At 44.0% G+C, this 13,364-nt stretch overlaps 1 pseudogene; it reads right to left on the reverse strand.

Annotated features, from left to right (window-relative positions):
* Nucleotides 1–10,798: 10,798 nt before the first annotated feature.
* Nucleotides 10,799–12,524, reverse strand: LOC119339519 (annotated as a pseudogene).
* Nucleotides 12,525–13,364: the final 840 nt, after the last annotated feature.

Below are 13,364 nucleotides of genomic sequence, written 5' to 3' on the forward strand. Positions count from 1 at the left end.
GGGCAAAGGTCTCACCAAAGTCCAAACCTTCAACTTGTGAGTACCCTTGTGCCACTAACCTTGCCTTGTTACGGATGATTACACCATTTTCATCTTGCTTGTTCTTGAAAATCCATTTTGTTCCAACGACGTTGTGCTCGGTAGATGGCCTCTTGACTATGATGTAACGCCCCGGATCCGATGCGCCAGGTGTCCGCCAGTTATTCGCCGTCGTGGCCATGTCATTTGCTTGCGTGTTGCATTTTTCCATGTCATCATGTGCATCTCATTTTGCATGCGTGTTCATCTCATGCATCCGAGCTTTTTCCCCGTTGTCCGTTTTGCAATCCGGCACTCCTATGTCCTTCGGCGTCCCCCTTTTTGTCTCTTGTTGTGAGCGGGTGTTAAACATTCTCGGAATGGACCGAGGTTTGCCAAGCGGCCTTGGTATAGCACCGGTAGACCGCCTGTCAAGTTTCGTTCCATTTGGAGGTCGTTTGATACTCCAACGGTTAACCGGGGAACCGTAAAGGCCTCTTTTGTGTGCAGCCCAACTCCCCTCCAAAGTGGCCCAAAACCCATACTAACCCCCTCCATGCTCTCGGTCATTCGATCACGATCGTGTGGGCGAAAACCGCTCCTCATTTGGCCTCTCCTAGCTCCCAGAATCTATAAATAGGTGCCCTCCCCCAAATTCGCGAATAATTTCCCCCGAAACCCTAGCAAACACCTCCCCGCGCCATCCTCGACCTCACCGGAGCAAGCCACCACCTCGCCAGAGTTACCTCGGTTCGCGTGCCCAGACGAACCCTAGATCCCGAAGGTCGTTTTCCTACTAAGTCCCCAGAGTTCATAACATTGTGTGCCCATGTTCATCGCATCATAACTTGTTGCATACTACTCCGTTTTGTGCGGGTAATATGTCAAAATGTTCATCGGGAGATGCTCTTCATTTTGTTCTAGTGTGCCATGTTAATTTGAGTTCATCTTGATGCCTGAATCATTGTTGCAAGAGTGCTATATGATGTTAATCTGCTAAAACTGCTATAACTTGGTGATTTGTCATTTTCGTTGCATTTTGTGTGTGCATCCTATGAGCATGAGTCCTACATGAGTTTTGAACTATGATATGCCATCTTTACAGGGGTGCAATCCATGTATTTTTTTAGTCTTGTAGTGAGTGCATCGAGCTTGTGAAGTAGTGTACTTGTTGTTGCTGTTTTGCTAGTCTGAATCTGTTATTTCATGATGCTATGTAAACCTGCTGCTACAAGTCATTCTATGCATAATATGGAGATGTTCATTAAGGATGTTTTGTTATACATGTCATGCTTTATCCATCCGTGCTCCTGGTTGCATTTATAGTCTGCTGTAGCTTGTTGTAATCTTGCTCTCAAATTGCTAAATAATGTTGCTGTCAGCCTGTTAACATTAAGTTCAGTTTTGCCATGAGCTTTGCTAGAGATCCATGCAATCTATGAACTTGTTTTTGCCATTCTTATCTTCATAAACATGTCTTCTTACTGTTTGTTGCCTTGCCATGCCATGAAATGCTCTGTGGTGAGTCGTACAAGCTCACCAACATGCCTACTTATTGTTGTTCCTGCCATGTATGAATCTGTCATATCTTTTGCCATGTTTACATGGGTGCCATCATATCTTCTGATCCTTTTTGGCTCATGGTCAGTAAAGGACTTTTGTTCTATGCATTTAGTAGGTTCATGCCATGCCTTTGTTTGACATGATAAGTTCCTGTAACATGTTGTTTGATAGCTCTAAACATTGCAACCTGATGTTATTTCTGCAAAGTCCGAAACTGTTATTATATGCAATCTTGCCATGTCTTTTTGAGCATGTTCTAGTGATTTCTGGAGATAGCTCAGTGTTCATGTTTTGTTATGCTTTACCTATACATCATGTCCATGCCTTTTGTTATCATCTTAGGATGCTGTAGCATGTTGTTTTGAAGCTTGTGATATGCCTAGTTGCTGTTTTGGACAGCTTGTCCTTCAAACTTGTATAGAGTGTATGTGTTGAACCGTTGCTCCGTTTTGAGTGTGCTCTATATGAAACTTGCTTGATTTTGCATGTAGTTTAATATTATCATGTTGCATCCATGTTTTGAGAGTGTTTGCTTGATGTTTGTATGCATTTTGCATCAATGCCATGGTTAACTTGTTTTGCTCATATCTTCTAGGCCGTAGCTCCGAAGTAAATGAACTTTATATGTAACTTGACTAGAATCTCGTGTAGATCATCTTGGTGCATCTTAACTTGCTGTTTAACAACTTTAACATAAGGTTTATTCAGATCTGGACCAATTTCGAAATTTGCATATGAGGACTTACCGGAATTGTTATATGTTGTTCCCGGCCTCATTTAAACTTGCATTGATGTGTTGATCTTGTTTGCATAATCTCTTGCCATGAGTAGCCTCATCTAGCTTTGTCATGCATCATGCTTGTTGTGCATCATGTCTTGTCTATGTGTGGTGTGTTTACCATGTTGTGTGCTTCTTCTCGATAGTTTCCCGTTTCGTTGCGATCGTGAGGATTCGTTCGTCTACGCTTGGTTCGGCTTCATCCGTTTGTCTTCTTCATGGACTCGTTCTTCTTCCTTGCGGGATTTCAGGCAAGATGACCGCTACCCTGGATCTCACTACTATCATTGCTATGCTAGTTGTTTGTTCTATCGCTATGTTGTGCTACCTATCACTTGTTATCAAGCCTTCCAAATTGCCATGTCAGCCTCTAATCTTTTTCACCCTTCCTAGCAAACCGTTGTTTGGCTATGTTACCACTTTCGCTCAGCCCCTCTTATAGCGCTGCTAGTTGCAGGTGAAGTTGAAGATTGGTCCATGGTGGACAAGATTATGTTGGATATCACAATATCTCTTATATTATTAATGCATCTATATACTTGGTAAAGGGTGGAAGGCTCGGCCTTATGCCTGGTGTTTTGTTACACTCTTGCCGCCCTAGTTTCCGTCATAACGGTATTATGTTCCCGGATTTTGCGTTCCTTACGCGGTTGGGTGATTTATGGGACCCCCTTGATAGTTCGCTTTGAATAAAACTCCTCCAGCAAGGCCCAACATTGGTTTTACCATTTGCCTCACCTAGCCCTTTTTTCCCTTGGGTTTCCGGAGCCCAAGGGTCATCTTTATTTTAGCCCCCCGGGGCCAATGCTTGTCCAAGTGTTGGTCCAAACCGAGCGATGTCCGGCGCCCCTGGGCAATCAGGGTCTATGCCAACCCGACGTCTGGCTCATCCGGTGTGCCCTGAGAATGAGATATGTGCAGCTCCTATCGGTATTTGTCAGCACAGCGGGCGGCTTTGCTGGTCTTGTTTTACCATTGTCGAAATGTCTTGTAAACCGGGATTCCGAGTCTGATCGGGTCTTCTTGGGAGAAGGTATATCCTTCGTTGATCGCGAGAGCTTATCATGGGCTAAGTTGGGACACCCCTGTAGGGTATAAACTTTCGAAAGTCTTGCCCGCGGTTATTTGGCAGATGGGAATTTGTTAATGTCCGGTTGTAGATAACTTGACACCAGATCCGAATTAAAACGCATCAACCGCGTGTGTAGCCGTGATGGTCTCTTTTCAGCGGAGTCCGGGAAGTGAACACGGTTTTGGGTTATGTTTGACGTAAGTAGGAGTTCAGGATCACCTCTTGATCATTGCTAGCTTCGCGACCGTTCCTTTGCTTCTCTTCTCGCTCTTATTTGCGTATGTTAGCCACCATATCATGCTTAGTCGCTGCTGCAGCCTCACAACTTTACCACTTCCTTTACCTTTAAGCTTTGCTAGTCTTGATACCCATGGTAATGGGATTGCTGAGTCCTCGTGGCTCACAGGTTACTACAACAACAGTTGCAGGTACAGGTTATGCGATGATCATGACGCGAGAGCGATGTTTGGTTGTTTTGGAGTTCTTCTTCTGCTTCTTCTTCGATCGGGGGATAGGTTCCAGGTCGGCAGCCTGGGCTAGCAGGGTGGATGTCGTTTGAGCTTCTATTTGTGTTTCATCCATAGTCGGATGATGCTCTTATGTATTGTGATGTTGTATTCGAGTGGCATTGTATGCCTCATGTATGTATCCCTATCTATTATGTAATGTTGATGTAATGATATCCACCTTGCAAAAGCGTCTTCAATATGTGCTTCTATCCTTGGTGGGACCTTCGAGTTCCTTTAGGATAGGGTCGCATCTTGGGCGTGACAAATGACCAAACTTGGTTGCGTTCAAAACTATTCAACTCTTCTTGCATAGCAACTAGCCAATCGTTGTCCATCAATGCGTCTTGTACCTTGAGGGGCTCAACACTAGACACAAAAGAGAAGTGAGCACAAAAGTTTGTCAAATGTTTACGAGTGACTCTACCTTCCGATATGCCGGTGAGAATCTTGTCAACATCAACGCGACCGGCCACTTGGGGCATGATGGAAGTTAGAGTTTCTCGAGGTTCAACTTCATGTCCATCATCCACGTCCTCAACATATGGATCATTAATGTGTGGAGGAAGATCTTCTTGTTCATATTGGATTTGTTGAGGTTCATCATCAATGATTGGACTTTCTTGTTCTTGCCATTGATGATGATCTTGTTCTTGAAGATTATCATGAAGAGGAACTTGATCATCTTCTTCTACTTGGGCTAAGGGCATCGGTTGAGCAATAGGAACTTGTGATGGTATGGGTGTTGAAGTAGTTTGATGATGTGTGAGACTTCCATCTTCTTCATCATCATGAGGTTCTTGTTCCATAGGAAGAAGTGCACCAATACCCATGGTCAAAATATCCTGAGAAGAATCTTCTTCACCTACATCACTTAGATCAACTTGCTCCCCACGGGAGCCATTAAATTCATCAAACACCACGTCACAAGTTTCTACAACACATCCATTGGATTTGTTGTAGACTCTATAGGCGTGAAAGTTTGATCCATCGCCAACAAATATACCCTCAATTGTTTTGGATTGAAATTTTCCTAACCGTTCTCTTTTGTTGAGGATGAAACATTTGCACCCAAATACACGAAAGTACTTGACATTTGGCTTGTTCCCAGTTAGAAGCTCATATGGAGTCTTTTCCAATATAGTGCGAAGGAAGAGACGGTTTGATGCATGGCATGCGGTGTTGACAGCTTTGGCCCCAAAACTATGAGGTGACTTGTATTCATCCAACATGGACCTTGCCATCTCTACAAGTGTACGGTTCTTCCTTTCGGCTACACCATTTTGCTGAGGAGTGTATGGAGCTGAATATTGATGCTCAATCCCTTCATCACTAAGGAATTCTTCCAAGGTATAGTTCTTGAATTCAGAGCCATTGTCACTTCTTATTGCCAAGATTTCTTTGTCAAATTTCTGTTGTGCTTGCTTGGCAAAATCAATTAAGGTGATCTTCGTCTCGTCCTTGGACTTGAGGAAGAACACCCATGTATATCTTGAGTAATCATCAACAATGACAACTCCATACTTTTTCCCACCAAGACTATCCCATGAAGGAGGCCCAAAGAGATCCACATGAAGGAGCTCTAGGGGCCTTGAAGTAGACACAATGTTCTTGGGTGGGTGCTTTGATTGATGTTGCTTCCCGGCTATGCATGCACTACACACACGATCTTTCTCAAAAGAGATATTGGTTAGTCCAAGGATGTGATTCCCTTTTAAGATATCTTGAAGATTTCTCATGCCGACATGGGCTAGCCGGCGATGCCATAGCCACCCCTTGTCGGCCTTGGCCATTAGACAAGTTTCATGGAATGTGCTCTCTTTCGAGAAATCAACCGTGTAAAGGTTGCCATCCAACTCTCCAACAAAGGCCACTTCAAGAGTATCTCTCTTAAAGACTTTCACATCCATTAGTCCAAAGAGTGTATCATAACCAACAGATGCCAATTGGCGAACAGAAAGCAAATGGTATTTAAGGGATTGGACAAGCATGACATTTGCAAGAGACATGTCATTTGTGATAGCCACCTTGCCCAACCCGAGTACCTGTCCTTTTGAACCTCCACCAAACATAATGCTCATGAAAGGTTGAATAGCTTCCATGAAATCGTAGAGCAATTTGCTATCTCCGGTCATGTGATTTGTACATCCACTATCAATCACCCATTTCACTCCACCGGAGAAGTCAACCTACACACAATTAAGACTTGGTTAGAGGCGCCCATTTTGCAATGGGACCTCTCAAGTTAGTCACAAGGGTCTTAGGGACCCAAATAGCATAGAACCGGAATGCATTTCGAGGACCAACAAATTTTGCATAAACTTCTCCATCCTTAGTCTTATGAAGTACATAGGATGGAGGCATGAACTCTTTAGGCTTGTTGAGAGTGGGCATGCCCCTTGTGGCCTTCCCACTCACAACCTTACCTTTCTCCTTGTGCCCTTCTCGTAAAAATGTTTCCTTTAGAGGGGTTGTGCACTTTTGAGAGGACGTCTTCTTCTTGCTTGTGATTGGGTCAAACCCAAGTCCCTCTTTGGCAAACACCTCATTGTGTTGGCTCAATATCTCATCAAGATTCTTTTGCCCTTGAGCACATGTCATGAGACCTTTCTCGATTTGAGCCTTGAGAAAGCGATTTTCCTCAAGAATAGATGCTAGATCACTACTAGAGTTAGTAGTACAAGCATCAACATTGATAATAGGAGAAGAGTAAGCCTTGGCTAGAGTTTCAAGATAAGTAAGTTTGAGCATCTCAAAACTCTTTGTAAGAACGATGAGCTCTCCTTCCTTAGTCTTGAGAGACACGGATAGAAGCTCACAATCCTTATAGAGAGAAGCATGAGACTTCACAAGCTTACGTTTATCATTCATTAACTCTTCGCAAGAGTCAATAGTCTTTTTCAAGGAGGCAAGATCATTAGTATGAACATCAATATTCGCACCAATTTTTAAGCACAGTTCATCATTTCGTGCTTCCTCATATTGGACTTTCCGCTCACGGGTTTCACATTTTTCCTTTTCCTCGGTGACGAGGGTTTTGAGTTCCTTAATGGTGATGGTGTGCTTACTCACCATCTCCATAAGCATACGAAACATAGTGAGCTTCTTTCCTTTGAGTGAGCACATGAACTTATTAAGTTTAGCAATCATAGGATCATCTAGATCATCATCCTCATAACTATCCTCCGCATCAAGATACTCATCACTAGGAGTAGAAGGAGTGAAAAGTGGAGGATTTGATCATGGAGTTACCTTGACCTTGTCAGGAGAGCTTTGGTCCTCTCCATCTTCAACCATGGCATTTGCCATTAGGCACTTGTGAGCGTTGCCCTTGTAGTCTTTCATGTAGTTGTAGGTGACCACGTCACCACTCTTGTTTACTAACCTCAAGGTGTTTTGAGAGTCTTGAGCAACTCCGGCAACACCACTAAAATCATCCGGATTGGATTCCTCTTGAGCAACCATTGCTTTTCCATCTCTCTTCTTAAGCTTGGAGTTCAAAGGATTTGGCAACTTGTTCTTGGGAAAGGTCTTGGGAAACCTTGGTTTATCTTCTCTCTTCTCATAAGGGCACTCGTTGGAGAAGTGGTTGGTTTCCTCACAGTTGTAGCATTTTCTTACTTTCTTCTTTTCAAATCTTCCCTTGAATTTTCCCGCGCTAAACTTCTTGACAAAGAGAGCCATGTCTTCATATGAAGGGCCCTCATCGAATTCAATCTCATCACCATCTTCATCATCATCATCATCATCTTCTTATTCTTCTTCACTTTGCTCATCTTCACATACATGCTTGGCCTTCAATGCAAGATTGATCTTTGATGATGGGGTACCATGCATGGCAAGATGTTTTGTGGCATTAGCCTTTGACTCTTCAAATAGTTGGAAGGTGGATATGATGTCATCTGTAGTCATTTCCTTGAAGGTATGGTCTTGTCTTATGTCCCACACCATTTGATGGTGATATGGGGCAAGAGCATGAAGCAACTTATCCACAAGGAATCCCTTAGTCATGTTGAATCCATCTTGTGTCTTGTCGCACTCACATGACTCAATGTCGGCAGCGAGAGTCATGAGACGCTCATGGAGTTGATGGGGGGTTTCACCTTTCTCCATACAAAAGTTTTGCAATTTCCCCTTGGCAATTTCATATTGAGCACTCCGGAGGGTAGAGGTGCCAGTCTTGGATCTTATAATACTTACCCATAGTTCCTTGGCACTTGTGATGTGTATGAACGGTCTCCTTTGCTTTTCATCCATACCTCTCCTTATACACATGATTGCAGTGTCATTGAGATTCTTGTCATAAATTTCTCTTGGTGTAGGGTTCTTTCGATCAACCACATGATAACCATACTCCATGATCTCCAGCATCTCATCGTTTCCATGTCGAAGATGATCCTGCATAGCAACTCTCCACAACGCAAAATCGGAAGTGGCACTAAGTAAAGGAGGTTTGCCTTGAGGATTATATCTTGGTTTCTCAACCTGAGGTCTTGCATAAAGCCAAGGAACACTAGCGTGTTCATTGCTAGGAGGATGTTGACCAAGTGACGTAGCATGCATAGTTGGCCTCGAAGCCGCACCACCCGAGAGTGGTGCAAGCACCGTGGACAACGTGGCTAATCTCATTTGGACCAAGGCCTCAAGAGAAGCATCATGCTCCTCTTTTTGCTTATCAAGGGCCCATTCCAGATCCTCAGACGTAAAGGAGTTGACTTCAGAGGAAGCCTCGCCTTTATCCTTCGGATCTGCAACCAGGGGAGTCCCATCCGGGTTCATATCGCTCTAGGGCAGTTAAGCCACAAGAATAGAGCACGAGGCTCTGATACCAATTAAAAGGATCAAGATGGACCTAGAGGGGGGGTGAATAGGTACAATTACAAAACTTTAATTATTGCTTAGCAATTTTAGGCAATAATGCGGAATATGAAGGTGAGCCTAACAATTGCAAGTGAGTACTAAATACTAAGCAAGTAACACAAGCACATAAGTAAGAAAGCACAATATGATGTAAGTAAGTGCAAAGAGACAAGTGACCACAAGTAGAGAGTTAGGGTTAGGAATAACCGCAACTCCAGGAGACGAGGATGTATGCCGATGTTCACTTCCTTGGAGGGAAGCTAGTCACCGTTAGAGAGGTGGATGTTACCACGAAGTCACACCAACGCCACAAAGGCTCACCCTATTCTCCCTTTGAGACAACACCATGGAGGCGTTTCTCAACCACTAGTGGTAGACCTTGGGGTGATCTCCAAACCCTCACAAACTTTCCGGGGGTAATCACAAAGGTTGATTCCTCTCCGAATGACTCCTACTGCCTAGGAGTCTCCAACCTCCAAGAGTAATAGGAACGTTGGAGAAAATCTCAAGACTTGCTCAAATCACAAATTCCTTTGGTGCAAAGAAGGGGAAGGAATGGATCTATCACTTGATCGGAGAACTTCTCTCAAATGCTCCTAGATCACTTAGGGATCTAGGATTTGATGTAGGTGATTGAGAGAGAGAGTGAAGAGTGTTCTTGGAAAGCTCAAAGTGAATGGTCAACCTTATCCCGTGGAAGGGAGAGGTATATATGTAGTGGGTATGGAAAAGTGACCGTTTGGGACCCTTTAGTGCACAGGATAGGTCGGACGTCTGGACAATACCGGACGTCCGGTGGCACAAATAAGTCCGGACGTCCGACACTTATCGGTCGTCCGGCCACTGGAAATATATGAGCCATGGATCAGGGCACAGGATACGGACGTCCGAGACGTGCCAGACGTTCAGAGCCCGGAAGACCGGAGAAGCCCGGATATCCGTAAATACGGTTCTGTGGTGAAAGTGTCGGACGTCCGAGACCAGACGAACGTCCGGAGGTTGGTCATCCAGAGAGTTCCGAAAATCCGCAAATATCATTCTGTAAAGGAACACCGGACAACCGGAGGGAGCCGGACGTCCGGACAACTGAGAAGGACCGGACGTCCGTAGAGTACCGGACGTCCGGGGAGAAAGAATAGGAGTTGTGGGTTTTGAGCAAGTCTTCCACTAGATCCAACGATCCCCTCTTAATAGTGCGGGATCCCTATACTCAAGAACAAACCGTAAACAAAGTTAGTGTCTTGTATCTACATTCTTGAGTTATATGCATATTATCCCTAGTCATGATCCACACACATGGTCTTTGGGACATAATCCTGAGATATACTTGATAAACATGATTAGTCCCTAGCATACATGTTGTCATCAACATCAAAATATGATTAAGGGCATGATTGCACTTTCACCTGGTAGGCGGCAGATTGCTTGGGAGGTTAGATATGGATCCAAACTTGGTAGAAAGAATAAAAACCATTTGTCTCTTGTTCTTCTGCTTTGCCTCGCCTTGGTTTGCTGGTTCCATCATTCAAGTTTATGGTTTGGTTAATTGGTTTGGATGTGTTGACTTATTTGAGACATGAAGAGCATGGTTTCAGACATAGATGGATGTTCACCAGTCATTTATTGTTATTCACCTCGATTGACTTGAATAATTTAGGGCTAGTTAATTAATTACCACCCAATGTAAATGTGTGCTTGATTGTAGTTGCATTCATCAGGCTGCATTTTGCTTCCCCCCTTCCTACTTGGTTGGAGTATTATAGTATTACTCAGTAGTAAACAAACAGATGTTTCCATCATTCCTCCATCAGGCTGCATTTTGCTTCACTGTTCATCCACTAAAGTTTTGGTACTGGATACCAAAGGAGGCATCCATTCCAAGATCAAAGGAGGCATCATCCATTACCTCTTGCCACAAACACCCCAGTCAGACAAGCCTACACTACACACGGAAGAAACAAAGACACGACCAGTGATTTCTTTTCCAGAGAAAGCAACCGGTTAGCCTCCAACAAGGTGGGCGTCGAGCTCGCCAAGATCGCCGTCGTCATCTTGTTGGCGAATGGCGTCCAACTTCTGCCTTAGGACCGTGATAGCATTCATGATGAACTCATCATCGTATGTGATGGCACCAGTCGTTTCCACGGTGAACGCAAAGCTCTCCTCCTTGGCGTTGATCTCCACCAATCCTGGCTTCCCGATGGCCTCTGCTTTCTTGATCACCTCATCGTCGTATGTGTATGCCTCTGGATCCACAATCGTCACCTGACAGTGACACAGAAGCATGCATGCTCAAAATCAAATGGTTTGTTATATGCAATAAATAAGACAAATGGCCAAATGGCCGCATATTTTTAAGTTTGGGCCAACTGCCACACAACTAGTAAGCACACAATCTAGTACTTCCTCTGTAAATTAATATAAGACGTTTTAGATCACTATTTCAGTGACCTAAAACGTCTAGTATTAGTCTACAGAGGGAGTATATTATTTAGAAACATACTGCTCCATGGCTTAATTTCCACTTGCATATATGAAAATAAAATACAACCCCATCTATCATAATAATTTGAAAATATATTATTTTATACAGATAGGCATTTGCTAGAAGAAGGCATTCATGAAATGTAAATTATGGCTACTAGAGCTCTCAGAGTTTAGGAATGTCTTCTAACAATCATTAGGATGGTTTGCATATGTTGTTGTGGTTGCTTACTTGCCGTAATTTTGTTTTCTTGCACTTTGGAGAAGCACCCCAAGAGTTCAGTAAACAGAACAGCGCAATTTGCGGTATCTTCATCATGAATGGAAACATAATTTTGGTAATAGTAAACACAGTTTTACAGTCACATGTTACTAGTAAATATATCGACACAACAATTATTGCTCTGCGTAGTCCATTTTAATAGATTTCTGTAACATCGATAAGAATTTGTCGTCAAAATAACTAGTATGAAGTATCAGTGCTATGCGTATTGATATGTCAAGTTGTCAGCCAGACAAAAAACAAACGCGCGTCTTTGACAGTAATTTAATTCTAACAGCCATAAAAAGATTAGCAGATATAAGTACACAAGCACTGAATAGAAACACCTGCACCCCTTACAATAGCAGGTGCTGGGTTACAATTATGTGCCTACAACTTTGTAGTGACAGATTGCAGCATCAGCAAATATTGATGGCTTATCTGCAGTAATGCATGGAGACTGCATAACATCATAGTTGTGGTGTTGAATGATTTGACTAATACTGCATGTAAGATGTCTGATGAATCTAGGAATAGTTCGCCCACAGACCTGTGTGCGTAACCCCATGCGCGCGCACACACACACACAAACACAGTGAATCTAGCAATAGTTTAGCATAGCATATGAAAACCCCCTAAAACTCCGGATTCATTGATGATGTTGTTAAAACAAGTGACGGAGAAGCACTAGTAGAGAACAGGCTGACCTTGTTGGGTGACAGGATCGATGTCAAATACTTTTGTAGGGCTGCTCTCCACCTAGCTTTGTTTTTCCTCAAGTGTAAGTTTCTCCATGAGCTCTTCATTAATATGTATATCATGCTCATACATGAAGGTCACAGTAGCAGCTGGAGACCATTTGGCATGATCCTTTCCAAATCCCTTCCTAGCAGTTGCTCGAAGGCGGTGGCCGTGAGCGATGTAGGTGTCGTGGCTGGGGTGAACGCAAAATCCAATGTGGCACCCTTGTAACTTGGGCATTCCGTCAAACACATGGCATACAACATGGTGGATGAGCTGCTGGTTGCAGAGGGGACAACCTCAACAGCCTCCTCAAAGGCAATAGTTGGTGGTGAGGAGACATGAGGCAGGACATCATCGATGCAAACGTCGAGGCCGACACCAGGGATAGTCACCACAGGTGCAACCGTGCAAGACTGGCAGTGTCATTGTCGTGGTCAACCTCAATCTCTTCGGTTGTTGGTGCTGGTGTGGGAGACTTGATGATTTCAGCGTCTGCACCAACCAACTCCAGCAACTCGCACACGGCGTCCCGGATTCGACCGAATTGCTCAGCTAGGCTGCTCATGGTGACTACAGTGGGGGGAATTTTGGAGGTGGTGGATTGGCTCTGAATACCAAATGATATGGTCCTTTTTTTGAAATGAAAGGGGTTGCCCCCCGCCCCAACTTTTACTAAAAAGCAAAGGCACAACCGTCACCAGACCGTTTCACAGCTTTCGGCTCCAGCCTGAGAGTAGCTGCAGCGGACTTATTACATGGAACTGAATGGAAAAACTCCTCGGAGATAAGCAAGTTCTAGATGGCTAAAAGCCCAAAGGAGGGATACAAGAGCGCACAGCTACAGCAGCTCCATTACCTAACCACCCCAGCCTCATCAACATGCCAGGTGATTCTAAGCAGTTCCCCGCGATGATGGTCGAGCAGCTTCAAGCATCGGAGGAGTAGCGCAGCCTGGGTGTCCGTGCATAGCACCTTCCATTGAAGAATATGCTTCCCCACCAAATCCAGCACACACCTGATACTTCTCCATTTTCTTCCCTGGAAAACAAATTCATTGTGAAACAACCATAAGCTCCA

The sequence above is a fragment of the Triticum dicoccoides genome, chromosome 7B (genome assembly GCF_002162155.2).
Source record: "Triticum dicoccoides isolate Atlit2015 ecotype Zavitan chromosome 7B, WEW_v2.0, whole genome shotgun sequence".
Taxonomy (NCBI): domain Eukaryota; kingdom Viridiplantae; phylum Streptophyta; class Magnoliopsida; order Poales; family Poaceae; genus Triticum; species Triticum dicoccoides.